The sequence below is a fragment of the Hyla sarda genome, chromosome 3 (assembly GCF_029499605.1).
Source record: "Hyla sarda isolate aHylSar1 chromosome 3, aHylSar1.hap1, whole genome shotgun sequence".
NCBI lineage: Eukaryota > Metazoa > Chordata > Amphibia > Anura > Hylidae > Hyla > Hyla sarda.
The window spans coordinates 308,041,891-308,064,711 of NC_079191.1; the positions used below are offsets into that span (position 1 = coordinate 308,041,891).

At 43.7% G+C, this 22,821-nt stretch overlaps 1 pseudogene; it reads right to left on the reverse strand.

Moving 5' to 3' along the window:
- Positions 1-22,235, reverse strand: part of LOC130360777 (protein unc-93 homolog A-like) — a 72,558-nt pseudogene extending 50,323 nt beyond the window's left edge.
- Positions 22,236-22,821: the final 586 nt, after the last annotated feature.

Sequence of the window (22,821 nt, forward strand, 5' to 3'; positions counted from 1 at the left end):
ACCCCTTTAAGTTGTTTTGCTTATAGCAGCAATACTCAAATTTTTTTAATGTTTTTGTTTTAGGGACCATCTCAATTGTGAAATGACTTTAACCCATCCTGGACACAGGGCGTACAGGTAGGCCCTGGTGTCCTGGGACTTAAAGATCCAGGGCATACCTGCATGCCCTGGACGTTTCCGTTCACCGCCGGTAACCGGGCGGTGAACAGAACAGGATGCCTGCTGAAATCATTCAGCAGGCACCCCATGCAAACCCCTGGGGGGTCTTGAGACCGCCGCAAATCGCTGATCAATTCAGACCGGTAATTCTGGGTCAATCGGGTCCCCGGTGATGGAAAAAAAAGGTGATATGTGCCGTCCGAGACAGTACCCATCACCCTTTACCAGCAGGAGTGAGGTGGCACTGGTGCTACCTCATTATCAGGACTCCTGCTGGGGGTGTCACTAACGGCACCCACTGCATCTCTATTCTGGAGGGCGAGAGCAGTGCCAGGAGTGGACACCGGCACCTGGGGCCCCCCGATCCCTGGTATCTGTGGCGGGATCAGGGCCCCAGGACCAGCGGTGGCGGTGGCCATGAAGGATCAGAGGGAGCGCAGCAGCAGGAGGTAAGGCTGCCTCCTGTTGTTGCTTAGCAACAACTCTCAGCATGCACAAAAGGGCATGCTGGGAGTTGTTGTTATGCAACAGCAGAAGGCACAACTACAACTTCCAGCATGCCATTTGGTAGTTTGTGCATGCGGGGGGTTGTAGTAATGCAACAGTTGGAGGCACATTTTTTAATGAAAAAGTGTGCCTCCAGCTGTTGCATAACTACAACCCCCAGCATGCACGGACTGCCAAAGGGCATGCTGGGAGTTGTAGTAGTGTGCATCCAGCCATTGCATAATTACAAGTCCCAGCATCCCCTTCGGCTGTCAGTGCATGCTGAGAGTTGTAGTTTTGCAACAGCTGAAGGCACACTGGTTGCGAAACATTGAGAGTTTGTTACCTAACTCAGTGTATCGCAACCAGTGTGCCTCCATCTGTTGCAAACTACAACTCCCAGTGTGCACTGACAGACCGTACATGCTGGGAGTTGTACTTTTGTAACAGCTGGAGGCATATTGTTTGCGAAACACTGAATTAAGTAACAAACTCAGTGTTTTGTAACCAGTGTGCCTCCAGCTGTTGCATAACTACAACTCCCAGCATGCATGGACTGCCAAAGGGCATGCTGGGAGTTGTAGTAGTGTGCATCCAGCTGTTGCATAATTACAAGTCCCAGCATCCCCTTCGGCTGTCAGTGCATGCTGAGAGTTGTAGTTTTGCAACAGCTGAAGGTACACTGGTTGCGAAACATTGAGAGTTTGTTACCTAACTCAGTGTTTCGCAACCAGTGTGCCTCCAGCTGTTGCAAACTACAACTCCCAGCATGGACTGATAGACTGTACATGCTTGGAGTTGTAGTTTTGCAACACCTGGAGGCACACTGGCTGTGAAACACTAAGTAAATAACAAACTCTCAGTTTTTTGCAACCAGTGTGCCTCCAGCTGTTGCATAACTACAAATCCCAGCACGCACAGACTATGAAAAAGTGTACCTCCAGCAATTGCATAACTACAAAGTCCCAGCATGCACAAACTACCAAAGGGCATGCTAGGAGTTGCAGTAGTGTTCCTCCAGCTGTTGCATAACTACAAGTCCTTTGGCTGTAAGTGCATGCTGAGACTTGTAGTTTTGCAACAGCTGAAGGCACAATGGTTGCGAAACACTGAGTTAGGTAACAAACTCTCAGTGTTTTGCAACCAGTGTGCCTCCAGCTGTTGCATAACTACAAAGCCCAGCATGCATGGGCAGCCAAAGGGCATGCTGGGAGTTGTAGTTTTGCAACAGCTGGAGGTTTGTCCCCCCCCCCCCCCCCCCCCAGGTTAATGTACAGGGTACACTCACACGGTTGGGGTTTTACAGTGTGTTTCTTGCTGCAAGTTTGAGATGCAGCAAATTTTCCCAGAGGGAAAACACTACATATACACACACCCCTACACAGTTACCCCCCCCCCCCCCCCAATAAAAATCTAAAATGTCTCATATGGCACTGTTTCCAAAACTGAGCCTCCAGCTGTTGCAAAACAACAACTCCCGGCATTGCTGGAAAGCCATTGACTGCCCAGGCATGCCGGGAGTTTTGCAACAGCTGGAGGTACCCTGTTTGGGAAACACTGCCGTATGGTATTTGCAAGTGTAATGCTTGCATCCGGGTCTGTCCCTATGCAAATTACCAATTTAGGCCTTAAATGCGCATGGCACTCTCTCACTTCAGAGCCCTGACGTATTTCAAGACAACAGTTTAGGGCCACTGATGGGGTATTTCCGTACTCGGGAGATATTGCCTAGCAAATTTTGGTGGCTTTTTCTCCTTTTACCTCTTATGAAAAGGTAAAGTTGGGGTCTACACTAGCATGTTAGTATGATTATTTTTTTTTTTTTTTACACTAACATGCTGGTGTTGCCCCATACTTTTCAATTTTGCAAGAGGTAAAAGGAAAAAAAGTCAAAAACCCCAAAAATTTATAACACAATTTTTCCTGAATACGAAAATACCCATTTTGTGGACGTAAAATGCTCTGCTAATAAGGGGTATAGTGAGCCTTAACACCCCACAGGTGTTTGACGAATGTTTAAATTGGACATAAAAATGAAAAATTGGTTCATGCTGGTGTTATCCCAGATTTTTTTTTCACAAGGTTTAATAGGAAGAAAAAAAAAAAAAACACAATTTGTAACACCATCTCTTCTGAGTGTGGAAATACCCCATATGTGGATGTAAATTGCTCTGGGGGCACACTACAGGGCTCAGAAGAGAAGGAGCGCCATTGGGATTTTGGAGAGAGAATTTGGTTGGAATTAAAAGCCATGTGCGTTTACAAAGTCCCCATGGTGCCAGAACAGTGGATCCCCCACCCACATAAGGCCCCATTTTGGAAACTACACCCCTCACAGAATGTAACAAGGGGTTAAGTGACCATGTACACCCCACAGGAGTCTGACAGATTTTTTGAACAACGGTTCATGAAAATAAAAAATGTTATTTGCACAGTCTACTGTTCCAAAGGTCTGTCAAACGCCAGTGAGGTTTAAATGCTCACTGCACCCCTTATTACATTCCAGAATGGGTAGCTGGAAGCTACAGAGAGAAAAAAAATGGTCTTTAAGGAGGCGCTGCTCTTGTGTGCGAAAGAACGGAAAGACTCAGGCCAGCACAAGTTAATCTTATTTATTTTGCAAAAAAAAGTGGACAACGCGTTTCAGCACACATAAAGTGCCTTCCTCAGGTCCAAAGAGTAAAATGCAGACTTCTCTATTAGTATGCAGAGTTACTGGTGGAGATCCTGTGTGCAGCCAGCGCCGCTGCACACAGGATCTCCACCAGTAACTCTGCATACTAATAGAGAAGTCTGCATTTTACTCTTTGGACCTGAGGAAGGCACTTTATGTGTGCCGAAACGCGTTGTCCACTTTTTTTGCCAAACAAATAAGATTAACCTGTGCTGGCCTGAGTCTTTCCGTTCTTTCGCACACAAGAGCAGTGCCTCATTAAAGACCGTTTTTTCTCTCTGTAGCTTCCAGCTACCCATTCTGGTTCTCCACTGGCTCTTGCATAAGAGCCCAGACTCGGTCGGAGTGCAGCAGCTCCCGTTCAACAACTCACAACCACAATTTGTGAGCTACAAGCAAAATCTGGCACAAGATTCTGCATTCCACTTTTCTCTGGGAGCGCCCCCCATTTTCACCCTACCTTCCACTTACTACATTCCGTGAGGGGTGTAGTTTCCGATATAGGGTCACATTTGGATCACATGGGCGGGAGGGGGGGTCACTGTTTTGGTAGCACAAGGGTTTTGTAAATGCACATGGCCCGACTTCCATTCCAACCAAATTCTCTTTCCAAAAGCCCAATGGCGCTCCTTCTCTTCTGAGCCCTGTAGTGCAGAGCACTTTACATCCACATATGGGGTATTTCCATACTCAGAAGAAATGGTATTACAAATTTTGGGGGCTTTTTCTCCATTACCCCTTGTGAATTTTTTTTTAGGGTAACACCAACATTTTAGTGAGCAAAAATTTGTCAAACACTTGTGGGATGTAAAGGCTCACTGTACCCCATGTTACGTTCCTTGAGGGGTGTTGTTTCCCAAATAGTGTGCCATCTGTTATTTTTTTTATTTTTTTGCTGTTCTGGCACCATTGGGGCTTCCTAAATGTGACATGCCCCCCAAAAACCATTTCAGCAAAATTTGCTTTCCAAAAGCCAAATGTGGCTCCTTCTCTTCTGAGCATTTTAGTGTGCCCGCAGAGCACTTTACATCCACACATGGGGTTACAAATGTTGGGGGGCATTTTCTCCTATTACCTCTTGTAACAATGGTAAATTCTTCTCTTCCTCTTTTGATACATGACTACCAAAAGGTCATGTTTTTAGGATTTTCTTTTACAGGTAATATATTGCTGGTAAATGCATCAGGCATCACCACAATGATGTCAACTGTGAAAGACTAAGGAAACCCTGAAAACATGACCTGCTGTGGATACTTGAGGATCGTGTTTGGGAAATACTGATCTAGTAGAGCATTTGTGAAGTCACATACTTATGTTGTTGGACCAGAGGCCTTGTCTTTCAAACTCATTTTACTGTACCCAAAAGGTGTTCAGGGTTCTGTAGGGACCAGTCAATTTTTTCCACACCACACTTACCTAACTATGCCTTTAAGGGCCTTGCTTTGTGTACTGGGCGACAGTTATGCTGGAACAGAAAACAGGTGAACCCAAACTGTTCCCACAAAGTTGTTAGCATAAAATTGTCCAGAATGTCTTGGCATACTGAAGCATTAGGATTTCCTTCACTGAAACTATTCCTAAAAAACAACCAAGTGGTATTATCCCTTATCCCTTTTTGTTGGCACAATGCCTTCAGGCAGATAACATTCTCCTGGCATTGGCCAAACCTAGACCAGTCTTTAAGACAGCCTAATAGAGAAGTGTGATTCATTACTCTGCAAAACATGTTTCCATTATTCCCACAGGCCAGTGGTAGCAAGCTTTGCACTATACATACAAACAAGGCTTGCAAACAGCTGCTTGGCCATGAAAACCCATGCCATGAAGCTTTGCACAAAACAAACATGCAAGGCTTGCATACAGCTGTTTGACGGAATCTAATGCCATGAGGCTACAGGCACAGTTTTGAAGGTTCCTAAATGCTTCCACTTTCAAAAATACAAGTCACAATTGATCATAAAGGATCTAGAAGGGAAGAAATGTTACAAATTGACTTGTTGCTGCCGTTTAATCCTATTACAGTATCATGATGGAGTTCAGTAAGCTCTTAAAAAGACCAATTATTTTACAAATGTTTATAAAGACAGAATGCATTAGTAGGTGTTGGATTTTATACACCTGTGGCAATGGGTCTGTGATGACTGGTTCTGCCAGAACCTACAGGGTTAATTCTTTCTAGCCCTGTTGTTTATTTTGGTTGCTGGGAATACGCCTCTGTGCTCCTGGCAATACAAACAGAAAGAATCCCAAATGACACCAAATGACAAGGAGCAACAGCCCATTGAAAAAGCATACGAAACGGCGTTGGGGTACAGAGCAGCAATACAATGGGTAATCACTAGGAATTTGATTACTACGTCATGCACTTTATTATTGAGTAGTGATGTTTGCACTCTCTATGTATGCACTTTATTTTTGAGTAGCAAGGTTTGCACTCTCCAGTTATAAATGGCAGGAATCTATATAGGGATATGTAGCACCCAAATGACAGTTAAATTACTGTGGGGTCACTGGTAGTAGAATACAATTATCCCTTCCTTTATAGATGTATTAAGAACTAGACCAGACAGGTGCTCCCATATGTACTTTCTTATTAAATAAATGTTTTGGTTGCCCGGCCGAATCGCTGAGGCCCTCATTTTTGTCCAGTTTTTGAGACTATTGTCTATATTTTTTAGGAATTGTATTCAAGAAAAGTTACATTTCTCAAAGGTGTTATACTCTGTGCTCCTGGGTGTAATTCAGCTTGCTGAGCCAATTAGAATCCTCCTGCTAGCAGCACAGGGATATATAAGGAAGTCTTTCTCAGTCATGCCTTGCCTGTGAAAGTTGCCAGTGACTGTAACTAGCTATCTATGTACTTTTATTGTCTAATCTGGTTCTGTGACTTTTTGGCTTGGTTTTTGACTACCTTTTGGGTCTTTGTTATTGTAAGCCAAAAAGTCACAGAACCAGATTAGATATTATAAGTACAAAGATAGCTAGTTACAGTCACAAGAACTTTCACAGGCAAGGCATGACTGAGAAATATTTCCTTATATATCCCTGTGCTGTTAGCAGGAGGATTCTAATTGGCTCAGCATGCTTAACCACACCCAGGAGCACAGAGGCATAGTCCCAGCAACCAAAATAAACAACAGGGCTAGAAAGCATTAACCCTACGGGTTCTGGCAGAACCAGTCATCACAGGGTCTATATAAAACACCAAAAATCAATCAAGAGTTGTTTCCCAATTCTTTTGACCATATAGTATCCCTTTCCCTGATCTTGCAGTTTTATAGAAATAATCATTATGTGACCCTAGTATACTACTTGATTCAAACACTGACCTCAGAAAATAAGGAGTACCTAGTGGATTTTAAAAGATTTTTCACGCACCACTTTAGATGGCCTTCATGTGACAAAACATTAGAAAAAAAAACCTCAATAAATGTATCAAAGGGTGAAGTGAGTATATTTTTAGCAGGGATGTCCCAATACTGATACCAGTATTGTGCAAATGTCCTCAATACCTAATCAAAAGCCTGCTGCCTGGGGGTGCTAGGAAGTGAACAACATCACGGTAGGTAGTATCCCTGACACTTTCTCATGTACAACACTACCGCACCATTCTCTGTAAAAGCTTTACACAGTAGTCATACATGGGCATATGTACATCAAAGGACTTGTATACATCAGCCTGCTGTTCAGAGCTTGTGTTTGTCTCATTCTACACCAGCTTTTGTATTCTGCTTTGTTATGTGTTAACTTGACCCTTGGCTTTTGTCTCTAGTTTATTACCCTGTCATCTGATTTGGTACTGCAATGCTACAGTGGGGATTAAAAGTTTGGGCACCCCAGGTAAAAATGTGTATTAATGTGCATAAAGAAGCCAAGGAAAGATGGAAAAATCTCCAAAAGGCATCAAATTACAGATTAGACATTCTTATAATATGTCAACAAAAGTTAGATTTTATTTTCATCATTTACACTTTCAAAATAACAGAAAACAAAAAATGGCGTCTGCAAAAGTTTGGGCACCCTGCAGAGTTAATAGCTTGTACTACCCCCTTTGGCAAGTATCACAGCTTGTAAACGCTTTTTGTAGCCAGCCAAGAGTCTTTCAATTCTTGTTTGAGATATCTTTGCCCATTCTTCCTTACAAAAGTCTTCCAGTTCTTTGAGATTTCTGGGCTGTCTGTCACGCACTGCTCTTTTAAGGTCTATCCATAGATTTTCAATTATGTTGAGGTCAGGAGATTGTGAAGGCCATGGCAAAACCTTCAGTTTACACCTCTTGATGTAATCCCCCTGGATTTCGATGTGTTTAGGATCATTATCCATTTGTAGAAGCCATCCTCTCTTTAACTTCAGCTTTTTCACAGATAGCATCCAAAATTTGCTGAAATTTTATTGAATCCATTTTTCCTTCTACTCATGAGATGTTCCCTGTGCCACTGGCTGCAATACAACCCCAGAGCATGATTGATCCACCCCCATGCTTCACAGTTGGACAGAGGTTCTTTTCATTAAATTCTGTTCCCCTTCTTCTCCAAACGTACCTTTGCTCATTCTGGTCAAAAAGTTCAATTTTAACCTCATCGGTCAACAGAACTTGTTTCCAAAATGCATCAGGCTTGTCTATATGTTCATTTGCAATGTTCAAACGCTGATTTTTGTGGTGAGGACGTAGAAGAGGTTTTCTTCTGATGACTCTTCCATGAAGACCATATTTGTACAAGTATCTCTTTATAGTGGAATAGTGTACTACAATTCCAGTGTCTGTCAGATCTTTCTGGAGGGATTGTGCAGTCAAATGTGGGTTTTGAATGGTTTTTCTCACAATCCTGCGAGCTGTTCTGTCTGATATTTTCTTGGTCTTCCAGATCTTGCTTTAACTTCCACTGTTCTTGATGACTGCCATTTCTTAATTACATTCCGAAAAGAGGATATTGACATCTGAAAACTTTTTGCTATCTTCTTATAGCCTTCTCCAGCTTTGTGAGCATCAACTATTTTCAGTTTCAGATTTCTAGACAACTGCTGTGAAGAACCCATGGTGCTGATTGTTGGGGCAAGGTCAGATGAGTCTGGGAATTTAAAACCTTTGAGATTTACGTCACCTGGTCTACCCAGATGATGATTGAGAACAATCCATGACACTGGCAGGTCTCAGCTTTGCAAATGGGGCAGTGCATGCCATAAATTCTGCAGGGTGCCCAAACTTTTGCAGATGCCATTTTTTTTGTTTTATGTTATTTTGAAAGTGATGGAAATAAAATCTAACTTTTGTTGACATATTATATGTTGGCGGGCATAGGGGGTCTGGGACAGAATCTTGGTGTATATGTGGACCAGATACTGAGAGAGTTTGTATTAACTCTCTCTTCATACACACGTGATACCATGGATCTCCTCAACAAAATTGAGGGGGTGCAGGTTGAGACTGGTGTACTATTGTCAAGTATAGACGTGGAAGCACTGTATTCTTCTATTCCACATGACATCGGTATACAGCTGAGACCTCATAACGAGTTTGTTTTGGAACTTTTGAGCTTTCTATCAACACACAACTATTTCCTCTTCGACAGAAAATACTTCCACCAGCTCAGAGGGACCGCTATGGGGAGACCTAGTGCCCCCAGCTATGCGAATCTCACTCTGGGCTGGTGGGAGGCCACCCAGGTTTTTGTCGAGGAGAGGGAATGGTTCAGTGAACGTGCCCTTATCTGGGCACGATTCATCGATGATATCTTCATCTTGTGGCAGGGCTCTGCCAAGGAATTCGAGGAGTTCCTGAGATTGCTCAACCGGAATAATTTAGGATTATCATTTACACATGAGTACCATGAGGCACATATTTCTTTCTTGGATATTTCTATTCAGAAGACAACTGGAGGTAACTTACGTACCACTATTCATAGGAAGGGTACGTCTACGAACAGCCTCCTGAGGTGGGAGAGCTGCCACCCGGGACCCCTAAAAAGGGGTATCCCGCGGGGGCAGTATCTCCGCCTCAGGAGGAACTGTTCTGACAGACAGGACTTCCTACGAGAAGCACAAGACCTAAGAAAGAGATTTAGAAACAGGGGGTACCCTGATCACATTTTAAGATCAGCCTATCAACATGCTTTGCATACTCCTAGGGAAAGTTTATTGACACCGAAGCAGACGGATGAGGGGGCACAGCCCTTAAGAGTTGTTGCTACATTTGATCATGCAGCCCCGTTAATACGGAGCATTCTCGAAAAACATTGGAGGATCCTACATATGGACCCTGATTTGAGTGATTCTATACCACTTGGACCACAGATCACCTATCGGAGGGGACGAAATATAGGTGCTCTGGTTACACACAGCTACTAATCACCTACTAGCGCTGAAGGAAATACCTGGTTGGACAGGGCGAATGTGAAGGGTACTTATGCTTGTGGACGATGTAAGGCTTGTCCTAACATTTTGAGAGTTAGGGAGATTCTCAATGAAAGAACAGGAAAGATGCACAAGATTCGTGATTTCATTAATTGTAATACCAGTGGTGTCATCTACCTAGTTATTTGTCCATGTCATATGAGATACATTGGGAAAACATTTCGTCCTTTTAAAAAACGGATATTGGAACATCTTGGCGATGTCAAACATAAGAGGGACACATCCCTGGCCCGCCACATGAATTTGGTCCATAGTGGTTGTTGTACACAACTCAAGTTCCTTGCATTGGAGCTCATTCGTCCGTCCCCGAGAGGGAGTAACTTTGATAGACTCCTCCTTCAAAGGGAGAGTAGATGGATTTTTGAGATGGGCACATTGAACCCTAGAGGTCTCAATGACCAATTAAGTTTTGCTCCCTTTTTGTGATGTCCCCTTCCAGAAAGGGATGTGGTCCTCCTTATTGGTGACTAATAGGTAGTTAGTTGAGACCCTAGTGGGTCTTCAAGTTAGTGTCACCTTATTTACTTAGTAAGAGCTAGGCCAAGTAGGAGGAACGAGAGCGGGGCCGCCCTTATTAGGGCGATAACACCGCCTAGGGCATAGAGCCTGAGTTAGTGCAGGGTAAGTCTAGGATCCCTAGGCCCCTATCATTCCCTTTATTTCCCCCTATTTTTTGTTAGAATCCCAGGGGGACCACCCTTGTGTCTGAATGGGGACCAACAATTTTATATATATATTTTTTCTCTGGGGGCTTTGCCCCCTACATCCGTCTGCTGATTTCATGTACATGTAAATACATATAATAAGAAGTACAATAGAGGAGTTTTTGATATGGGCTGTTCTTATTTGGGGCTATCCTAGTTTAACCTTTGGGATAAGTATAATTTATTTAGATCATGGTATGACCAATTTAGGCACCTTATTAATGCATAATGTGGTCTTTATTCTGGGGTATATCCGGTCATGATCATTCGGCATGTGTACCCTTATCTTGCGGGACCTTGTGCCTATTTCATTTCTAAATGGCACGTTTACACTGCGGCATGCTCGCGATCGGTTTTTATATACCCCTGTTTAGGCATTCTTTGCAATTTTAGTGTTGCAATGCCAATTATTGTTATTACTCCCATTGGTTCATTCAGTAATATATAACCAGTCATACAGGAGTTAGTATACTCTATAACTAGCAATAAGTCACTCCCATACATACCTGAATCCGGCCCTGAATTATAGTAGTGTATTCAGCATTTTGCCCGCCTCCTGTGGGCGTCAGAGCGGGGCGGGCACTGCCGACGTCACACAGAGGCGCCAGGATATTACGCCAGCCGCCGAGGGACCCGGAAGGTGAGCGCATCGCAGCCGGTTAGAATCACTCCGGCTCCCCGCCACTGCAGGTTGCGCACCTCCCGGGATCCTGTGATCGGCACCTAGACCAGCTGACAGTGAGTACAGCGCACTAGCGGGGATATGCTAGATTTACATTACAGGTACAGCGGAACCTTGTTTATTGATAGGAATATATTATTTTATTTATAGGTGTCCGGAACCACGGCAAGGACTGTGAGTCTTGCAGCCCTACAAAAACTACATTTAGTGCAAGTCCATATACTGGGCTGACTGTACTGTTGGTTTTCTTTTTAGGTCGTGCCGGCATTCTCCTGTTTCAGCTGGGAAAGTTCACACCCTCTGAGTGATACCCTGTATCGTGGGTCACTCAGTAATACCATGTTTATTTAAAGTGTAGCTCCCACCATCCATTTTTTCTTTCTTTCTGTCCCTGCCTATTGCCCATCTCTCCCTAACCCCCTCCCTCCCTTTACATTTTTTTTAAACTATATTAAAATCCCTTTTTGTCTGCCTGGTAGTGTGCTCACTACCAGGCAGACTTCCCCAGCAGGCACCACGTCACTGATGCCTGCTGGAGCCGGCACTTCCGCCCTTAGCTCACTATACAGGGTGCCTCCAGCTGTTTCACCACTACAACTCCCAGCTTGCCCTAACATCTACTGGCTGTCAGGGCATTCTGGGAGTTGTAGTGGTGAAAAAGCTGGAGGCACCCTGTGGTGAAAACAATAAGCAGTGCTACTTCGGGAGCAGCAGCAGCAGCGGCGGCGGCGGCGCTCTCCCGAACCCCGCTCCCCACCCCCATACCTCTAGTGCTGAGCGGCGGCACTCCCCCGAACCCCGCTTCCCCCACCCCATTCCTCCAGTGAGGAAGACTTACCAGAGGATCAATGAGCTGCCTCCGGACAGGGTAACGGCCTCCGGACAGGGTAAGGGGAGAGGGTGGGGGCGGGGCCGCGCGCGAGGCCAGTGGAGCTGGCCAATGCGCGCAGCCCCAGCTATCAGCGTGCTCGCTCTCGCCTGTCTGATTGACAGGCGCGAGCGAGCACCGCAGTGACTGGATTTCGACTCATTTGCCAGGCTGAAATGAGTCGAAATCCAGTAGTGACGTCACTGCAGAATGCATTCGGCCACTAGAAGGGCGACCCCTAGTGGCCGAATTTAAAAGTGATTTTAAACTTGTTTAAAATCACTTTTTTTAATTAAAGTATATTAGAGATATGTTGTAGTACTTAAGTACTACAACATATCAATTTTTAGATTTCATGACAGTGCCCATTTAAATGTGATACTCTTATTATCTCTATTATTCTGATATTCTCCTGAGGACACTCTTGATTGGAGTAGAAACGCGTTGAGAATTATATTTCTTATTAGAGATTCATGACTAATTATGTGTATCTACACATTAGATTCATGATAAATCCACCAGATGGGTGGTGATCCTAACAGATCCTGTGTCGCATGATTTTATTTTTATGTGGGTATAATCACTTTGCACATATTGGTGTGTTTTAGTAAGCATATATTAAAAGTTATGTCTTAAATAGCACTTCCCCCACACCTTTATATTTATTTAGAGGTTTTTTCATATTATAAGAATGTCTAATCTGTAATTTGATGCCTTTTGGAGATTTTTTCATCTTTCCTTGGCTTCTTTATGTATATTAATAACCTTTTTTACCTGGGTTGCCCAAACTTTTGATCCCCACTGTATCCCTGGTTTAGACCTGGCCTGTTGACTCTGTTTTCATGTTTGTGCATTCCCTGTCTGTTTTTATCTTTAGTTTTTGTCTGTTACTCTTTGTTACCTGGCCTGATTTTCCCTTACTTTTTATTGTTCTGTTTATTGTTTTGACTTGTGACGCCCCTGCACTTCAGTTCTGTATAAGGATGATTGACTAGTTGTAGAATCGCCGCCTAGGGCGATTATGCAAGTAGACAGGGAAAGGGTTTTTGAGTGAGCTCAGGGACCACTATTCCCTGCCCTATATAACAAGATCACTACAATTCTCTTCATTCCTAATAAGTAATGACCACCACTAATAAAATGCACATACTCAGTACTTGCCCTTCTATTCCTAATATATATTGGAACTATCATAAGCCTCCAGCTCTTAGTGGTTTTAACACAACACTCTTAAAGGGGTATTCCAGGCAAAACCTTTTTTATATATATCAACTGGCTCCGGAAAGTTAAACAGATTTGTAAATTACTTCTATTAAAAAATCTTAATCCTTCCAATAGTTATTAGCTTCTGCTCAATGATGATGTCACGTCCCGGGAGCTGTGCATGATGGGAAAATATCCCCATAGGAACTGCACAGCTCCCGGGACGTGAGTCATGAGAAAGCAGTAAGACAGAAAACAGCAACTCAACTTCAGAAGCTAATAACTATTGGAAGGATTAAGATTTTTCAATAGAAGTAATTTACAAATCTGTTTAACTTTCTGCAGCCAGTTGATATATAAAAAAAAGTTTTGGCCTGGAATACCCTTTTAACACACATAATACCCTGACAGCCTTCCCAATGTTTCACCAGTGTACTGGTTTTGTCAAAGGTTGCAAGGCTATAGCCTTATTTTTAGTAGGCAGTCAAATATGGAGTCAATCCAGGGTGGGCAATGTTCCTTATCATTACGATGCAAAACTGTAGATATAATACGATTAACTGGTCTGGGTCATGGCCATAAGGTATACTGGGGTATTATACAAAATGTTCATACTCCAATATTGCCTAGTTTCTTCATAATTCCCATACACTGCATAAGGCCCCAATTGCATTTAAAGGGGTCCACCTAGAGTACAATGACATGGGATTTTGGCCATCAACTGATTGACAAATAAAAGTAATATAAGTAAGTACTTACATATAAGTCTGGGTCATCATTACATTTAGGAAATCCTTCCTGAAAAAAACCTAAATGGGCATTGTCAAAATCAAAAACGTTTAATATGTGGTACATCTTGGTAAAACATTAACCTTTCCAATATACTTCATAAAAAAATATTTTTATAAAAAAAATTATGGCATGTAAAAAGACCACTAAGGGTCCCCATATCATCCAGAACATGGTTCTATCTGGCTGCAGCATCTTCTTTGTCCCAGCTGATGGATTACCATCCAGGATTACTATGCGGGAGGCATGTATACATTCCATACCTATTTGATCCCCATTGAATTATTTCAGATGTATAAGTGGTTCTGACGTAATAATACGGACCAATTGGTAGATCAGGGGATATTAGAGGAAGGATGAATATTATTGGTTATTTGTAAATTTCCAAGGACTGTGTCTAGTCCCCTGCCAGTATCTTAGAAGGATTCCTATATAATAAACACAAGGAGTGAATAGATCCTATGGACCAGATATGTTCACAATTAACTGCTTCCACTCAATAGCTCCAACAGATTTATAGGCTAATACAGTAGCTCACAAAATTATCCTGCCCATAAATCACTGACTGAGGGCAGCAATGTGGGATCAGGAAAAATAGCCTAAAGGTGACAACTAGTGTTAACCCATTCCCGCAGAATGTCATATATAAACGCCGGGTTGTGCAGTGCAATCGCGCATCCCGACGTTTATAAATGACATTCAGTTAACCCAGCGATGCGCAGCATCGCACGGATTAACCAGCAGAAGTCCCGCTGTTTCCAGCAGGGGACAACTTCTGCTTCACCCCCCAGGACCATCCATTGATGGTCCTGGTCAGCGATCACAGTGACCTGGGGTGAAAGTTAAGATCCCCCGCACTGCCCGCCCCTGGAAGTCGGGCAGAACGGGGGAAGATGGCTGCGGGGGCTCGCGGGGACCTGCGGCATAGGGTGGAACACGCGGGGACCGGCGGCCTTACCTGGAGCAGCGGCGGGACCGGCCACTTGGACGAGCAACGGCGGGACCGGCAGGTAAGTACATGGTCCCCAGAGGCAGCAGTGAAGATCTTCACAGCTGCCTCTAGGAGTCTGAAAACTACAACTCCCAGCATGCCTAGACAGCCTTTGGTTGTCTGGGCATGCTGGGAGTTGTAGTTTTGCAACATCTGGAGGGCCCTAGTTTGGAGACCATTGTATAATGGTCTCCAATCTGTGCTCTTCCAGCTGTTGCAAAACTACAACTCCCAAGCATGCTGGGAGTTTTAGTTCAGCAACATCTGGCGTCTCCAGCATTCATATTTAGGGGGGCACATGGGGGGGCCAGTGACAAAAGTGAGGGGGCAATTTTAAAACGTGTGTGTGTGCGTGTGTGTATGTGTATATATATATATATATATATATATATATATATATATATATATATGTTTTTTTTATATATATCATAAATACATATATATATATATATATATATATATATATATATAAGAATGTAATTTAAAATCTTCATACATTCTTGTTGCACAATAATTTTTTTTTTCCGTTTTTGCCGTAGATTTTTGGGTAAAATGACTGATTTTTAAAAGGTAAGGAGGAAAAAAAAAAGCACAAAAACGGAAAAACGCTCGGTCCTTAAGGCGTTAAAACTTTTGGACACTACCATCAACTTTGATAGTGGCATCTAAAGTGTTAATGTCGGACATCAGCCTGATTGGTGATGTCTGGCATTAGCCGAGGGTTCTAGCTAATGATTTATACAACACAGTGGGAGCAGGCACTGTGCGTACACATACGCCTTGTGTCCTTAGGTCTCATTTACCCGGATGGATCCCCAGCATATTTTACGCTGCGGATCCGCCAACAATGGACCCTACAGTGCTGCCTCCATCTGTGCCTGCTCATAACAGCAATCCTCCGCTACGAGCAGACACGGTTTGATGTGTATACTCGCACACATAAGAGAGCAGGAGGAGCTGCCATGATGTGCGCGAGTATACACATCAAAAGCATGTCTGCTCGTAGTGGCGGATTGCCGTTATGAGCAGGCACAGATGAAGGCAGCACTGTAGGGTCCATTGTTGGCGGATCCGCAGCGTAAAATACACTGTGGATCCACCCCTGAATGAGCTCTTAGGGTACGTTCACACGTACAGGATCTGCTGTATATTTTCTGCAGCTGATTTTGCTACCTATTGAAGCTAATGGGTAGCAAAATCAGCTGCACAAAATATGCAGCAAAAATATGCAGCTGATCCTGTAAATGTGAATGCACCCTTAAGGGGTTAATGATAAACTAGCAGTGTGTTCACATGTTGTCCTTCCAGAGAGGTCACTTTCCCTCCTCCAGTGTCCACAGGTCTCCAACAGGTCACATTACCAGAACAATTTACAAAAAATCGCGGTAAAACCACGCAATTTTGCCGCGATTTTTCCCAAAAATTGTTCTGATAATGTGACCTGTGGACACTGTAGGAGGGAAAGTGTCCCCTCTGGACTGCTACTATACACATGACCCAGACCCAGGATATACTGCTGATCAGGGGGGAGAGAGGGAGGACACGGGACATCACTCACCTCACATGAAGCTGCTCTGTGTTCCGGAGGCCTGTCAGCTCTCGGCCCCCGTCCTCTCTAGTGCTGGGGGCGGAGCCAACAATCAGTACTCTTCATCCCTTCATCTGCCTGTCTCTGCTAATGATACGCAGACCAGGAGCAGCGCAGGGATATCCCCAGCAGCTGCAGCTCTTTACCCAGCCGGTCAGTCCGCCCCTGGCCCCAATGCTAGTATTGGGACATCCCTATTTATTTTAAATTGGGGGGGCACAAGGGGGGGCACGGCCTGATCTAGGGGGGGCCATGGCCCCCTCTGCCCCCCCCCCTAGCGACGCCACTTTAATAAATATGTTGAGATTTTTGAAAAGGGTGGGTGGGATATGCCCCCTTTTGGTGGCCATGCCTCATTTCCCTCAGCAGTGTTTTCTAAGTAAAATACATTTTTGGGCGCAAATTCTGGCACAGGTCCAATTTGTGGCACAGTGCGCCAAATTCTGTGCCCTTGCCTGACAAAACAGGTTGGGTTTACAATAGTAAATCAGGGCCATGGTGTACACAGATACACAAATACACATTCTCATATTAAATAATGTAAATAATTATTTTGTTACCAGTTAGGTTTAAAATTCCCCACAAAATATGTGATATAACAACACATTGCTGCAACAATTGTCCATTTGCATCCAATTTTTCTTATAATCAGGGGTGGTAAAAAAAAGTGAAGATATTATTAGACATCCATAAATTACACTAAGTGATGCCACACCCAGGCCTTTCTCAGGGTTCAGACTGCTCTGTAATGACAAGAAAGATTACTTTATGTTAGGATTGGGCTTTAATCTTCATATTACATTTCAGTTTTTTGTTATACACTTTAACTCTAAATCTTAATCTCTAAAAGAGTTCAATGAATGCAGAAAGTACACCAACCAGAAAGTACAGTCTTAATGCCAGCAATAAGGATTGTGAAAACATTGTGAAAGATTATGGACAAGCCTAAAGAACAATTTACTACACCCAAGTAAAATATTTACATAATATAACAAACTTGTAATCAACTATAACCTATCATGGTCAAATAATTAATATGCTTTAATAAAGTGTTACCTTTGAACTGGCAAGGTTATTTATAAAAATAATAACACAACCACACACACAAACGCCAGTGGTGTTAAACAATACCTGTAAGGTCAGTTTCAGCTGAGCATAATAAATTTTTAAGTCCATAATACTGCCACAGGTCCTGTCTCAGCTGCAGGTCTAATGACCTTAAGGGTAGAGTCACACATAACTGATTCGTAGTGTATTTGACGCTGCAGATCTGCCAGTGACTTGACCCATATTGTGCCTCCTGCTGTTGCCAAACCCACCCTTCACCCCTTTCCCCGCCCCACTGCTCTGAGCAGCCACACTGAGGGCCTGCGAGTCGCCGAGTGCACTCAGACATCCCGGAGCCGCCGTGATGTCTATGTACACTGTGCATGCACATGCCTGAGACCATTCGGCGACCCGCAGGCCCCCAGTGTGGCTGATCAGTGCGGTGGATTGCCGCTGCGAGCAGGCCAGGGGGCGGGGCGAGCAGACCAGGGGGCGGGGGTTCCGGCAACAGCAGGAGGCACAATATGGGTTGGGTCACCAGCGGATCTGGGAACACAACTTATCCCTGTGTAACCGTTTAATCATGAATACCTATGGATTTCCTGCTATAATATAGATTAACTCCAGCCCCAGACCTCTTTATATATTATTTTAGTGTGCTAGAGATTTGTTTGTTTGTTTCTTTTGTTTCTGATAAAACCCTTAGGCTAGGTTTCCACACAGGTTTTTTTCTGGTGTTTTTTGGAATACTGCCACTGCAATTTTTGAGCCAAAGCCAGAGGTGTATTCAAAAGGAGTAGGACATATAAAGGAAGGACATATACTTCCTCTACTTCCACTATCCACTTCTAGCTTTGGCTCGAAAACTGAAGTGGCAGCTTTAAGAAAAAAACGCCGGAAAAACACCTGTGTGGAAACTTAGCCTTAGGGTACGTTCATCTTAGCGGACCCACAGCATATTTTATGCTGCAAATCCGTTGCTGGAGATTCCACTTGAAGTTTTTTTTTTTTTGGGGGGGGATGTTTACATCCATTACCAACCAATAGACACCGTATCAGACTGGAGCCTCGGCACTCACCCTGACATGCTTGCTTGCTCTGAAGTATTCCTGGACTTTACTCATATGGCCAAGTAGCACGCTGTGGCGTACACAGTAGGCTCTGCTGTTCTCACACTAAACCGGCCAGTATACACTAGGGCTGCAGCGTTTTACATATAGCAGTGCCGACAATGTGCCATGTAGCAGAGACCACTGCTGCACCATGTACCAGGGTCCAAACCTGTACCATGTAGCAGAGGCAAGTGACCCTGCTTCAAGTAGCGGAGGTGACCCTGTTCCATACCTTTCAGCAATTGTGGGTGCTATGCTAGTGACTGCTGGTAGTGTATGCAGTTGCAAACTGCAGGACGGAACTGGATTTGCCACTAAATAAATAGGTAAATCCAGGTCCCAACTACAGTTCACAACTTCTTTTCTCTTCTTTTTTCCCAACCTTTCCCTTCTCATTACTGGCAATATGCAGCATCCTGAGCAAGTGGGCCTGTGTACTGAACAGACAGAAAACACATCCTTCTCCTGTGCGTGACAGATGGCGGTACTGAGGTGAGAAGGGACAGCAGCTCTGACATTGGAGAGGACCGAACAATGTTGTAAGGAGGCAGCGAGTGGACAACACTGTCTAGGGACATGATTGCATGTCAGGAATAGCAGCATTTTAATGATGAAAGTGGAGGGAAGGTTGCAACTCTTTTCACAGCACAGGCAGAGGTGTACCTAGTAACCTAGTTGACGTAATTTTTTACGTCAAACAGTAATATACACACACAGCTAAACAGTCGTCCTTTTCTTCCCCATCAGACTGTAATGATGACTGCTGTTGTTTTAATGGAGAAAGTAGTCTCAACTCTCACCAAAACTTCAAGCAAAATAGTAGTTTTATTCCATATCTTCAGTAAAACAGGACGCGTTTCGGCCTTAAGTCTTCCTCTGGGCAGAAACGTGTCCTGTATTACTGAGAATATGGAATATAACTACTATTTTGCTTGAAGTTCTGGTGAGTGCTGGGGCTCCTTTCTCCATTATGCATTAATTTATCCACGTACACCACCAACCGCAGAAGTGCTTATCTTCATCTACCTTATGCTGTTGTTTTAAAGGGGTACTTCGCCCTATCCAAGGATAGGGGATAAGATGTCTGATCGCGAGGGTCCCGCTGCTGGGGATCCCCGCGATATCTCTTGCAGCCCCCCGAGTCATCAGCTGTATGGAGCTAGGTTTGCTCCGTGGCTGATGACTCACAATACAGGGGCAGGCGGATTGTGACGTCATGGCCCTGCCCCTTGTGATGTAATGTCTTGCCCCCTTAATGCAAGTCTATGGGAGGGGGCATGACGGTGGCCACGCCCCTCCCATAGACTTGCATTAAGGGGCAGGGTGTGATGTCACAAGGGGCAGAGCAGTGATTTCACAATACTCTGGCCCCTGTATCATGAGTCATCAGCCACATAGCACACTTAGCTCCATACAGCTGATGACTCGAGGGGCTGCAGGAGAGATCACGGGGGTCCCCAGCAGCGGGACCCCTGCGATCAGACATCTTATCCCCTATCCTTGGATAGGGGATAAGATGTCTAGGGACGGAGTACCCCTTTAAGACTACATAGAATCTCCCCATCTATATAGGCCCTCAAACGATAATAATACCCCCGTGGTGTCCTGCGCAGTAAAAGTGAGTAGGTTGGTAGATTCTCCATTAAGTATATATATATATATATATATATATATATATATATATACATATATATATCTTCCACACTGGGTAGGTAAATCCTTAGGTAGGTAGATGGATCCACCCACCCAGCAGCGGAGTACATCAGTAGATAGGTAGCGAGGTAGGTACATAGCCAGGAAGCTAGCCAGATAGGAAGCTAGCTAAGTAAGTAGGTAGGTAGGTAGTCAAATAACTATGTATTTCACTTGATAGCTAAGTAGGTAGGTAAGTAGCCAGACAGGTAGGTAGCTGTAGGTAGCTAGATATGTAGCTTACTAGGCAAGTAGGTAGGTAGCCAGGTAGATAACTATGTAGATATGTTCATAGCTATGTAGGTAGGTAGATATGTAGGTATCCAAGAAAATAGGTAACTATGTAGGTAGTCAGGTAGCTAGGTAAGTGACTATGTAGGCAGGCATGTAGCTATTTAGGTAAGCAAGAAGCCAAGTAGATAGCCAGGAAGCTAGCCAAGTTGGTAGGTAGCTAGCTAGCTAGGTAGGTATGTAAGTATGTTGCTATGAAGGTAAGGAGATAGGTAGGTAGCTATGTAGGTAGGTAGCCAGGTAGCTATGTGGGTAGATATGAAGGTAGGCATGTAGCCTGTGGTAAGGTAGCAATGTAGTAAGCCAGGAAGTTAGACAGGTGGGTAGTCAACCTCCCCTTCAGATGCCAGGATGAAAGAGGGGGAAAAAATGTTCACCATATTGTAGGTATGCCAATGAGTACAGACATTACATATTCACCCACCCTTATAGTGGACACAGCCCCTATCATATTACAGTGCCCACCATCGGACAGCTTACTGAATTGGTCAGAGGAAATGTAAACCCTTACATCTCAGGAATTGGTGGCCAAACTGACATACTGAAAAAGTGTATGTGGTCAGGGTCCTTTAAGCTTTCTAATGATGGCGGTCTGTTTAAAGCACGGTGGAGCTGGCAGGGCCCAGCAGAGCTCTACCTGTGTGGTTACTATTAGTGATGACCTCATGACTATTTTATTTCTGGTGATTGTTACACAGGCACATATTTTGGGTAATTTTAAATACTTATGAATAAAAGTTAAATATTAGGCACACCGATTTTCAGCACAAAACTAGCTGCTTAATTTATAATATTCTTATGCTTCGGTGAGACAATATATAATCTGGTTAATATGCAAAACCATTTACCAAACTATTGCATCCCATTGCTTTCTAATGATGCAAGAAACTCACTAACTTTGGGCATGGGGGTGGGGAGGGTGACCACAGGTCCTCTTTCATAGTAAAAAGCCATTGGATCACTGTTACCAGAGATCTGTATGACCAATGTACATAGACACATAAAGGATAATTTAAGTTCCCTGTCACAGTACAGAGTGAGACAGCCAGTGTGTTGACTTACTTAAATCCACAGAAGCACTTTTCTATTAACCTGTCACTTTACATGGGCAATATAGGAAGGGGTGAAACAAATGCTGTAATAGCATGTAAATGATTTCTGACATTCTACATCATTAAGTACAAGATCACATAAATATACAGAAAATGGTTTAAAAACACATGTTAGTGCAAAAAGAACTGGGCGAATCTGGTAACTATTATGACAATATAATGTGTATGAATCAGAAGTTCTGTGTTGTGCAGGACAACCACACTCAAGCAATACATATGAACGTTTGTGAATGTTTTTGGGTATAAAAAGGCAATGCAAAGTATGTTCCTAAGTAAATCAACTAAACCAACATTTTAAATATCATAAAATACTTAACATGCCATAATAATCATTACCTGTAAAGTTTGCAGTCCCCCAAATGCTTTAAATAGCAGCATAAATCCAAATGCAACAATTATAATATTCTTAAGATGTTTAATTTCCATGGCAGAAAGTTCTGCAGCATATCAACGTGTGCTACTGACAGTTACTATATTTGCTCATCCAATCAAAGTATGTGTAAACAAAGAGTAATTACCTGTTAAATATTCCAAAGCTAACAACTATGATTGGTGCTGACACCTACTTCATTTCAAATGAACGCTATTGATAGCTTATGTGCAGTAAAACCTCTTTCTACTGTGGGAGATTAGGTCTGTTGAACCAGTCAAATAGAGGCAAAATTGCAGTTAGAACCAGGGACACAGAATTAAATACACATTGAATGCATCAGGCCAGACACACCAGCCGTGAGCGCTCTTTGCTCTGTCATGTCCCCGCTGACGGCAGGGCTGGGATTGGCAGTGGGGACCACATGCGAATCCCAGCCTGTCAATCACCTCCCTGTCCTCGCAGCCCTGGCACATTTGCCCCGCCTCTAGGGCGCACTCGCACCGGAGCCTCTCACTCTTAAAGGGCCAGTGCTCATTTAGTCAAATGTCTACACCTGCACCCTGGTCCTTAAATATCAGCTTCTCCCTTGGTTCCCTGCTGGATCTTTGGTTGTCTATTGCCACAGTAAAAGTTCTTTAT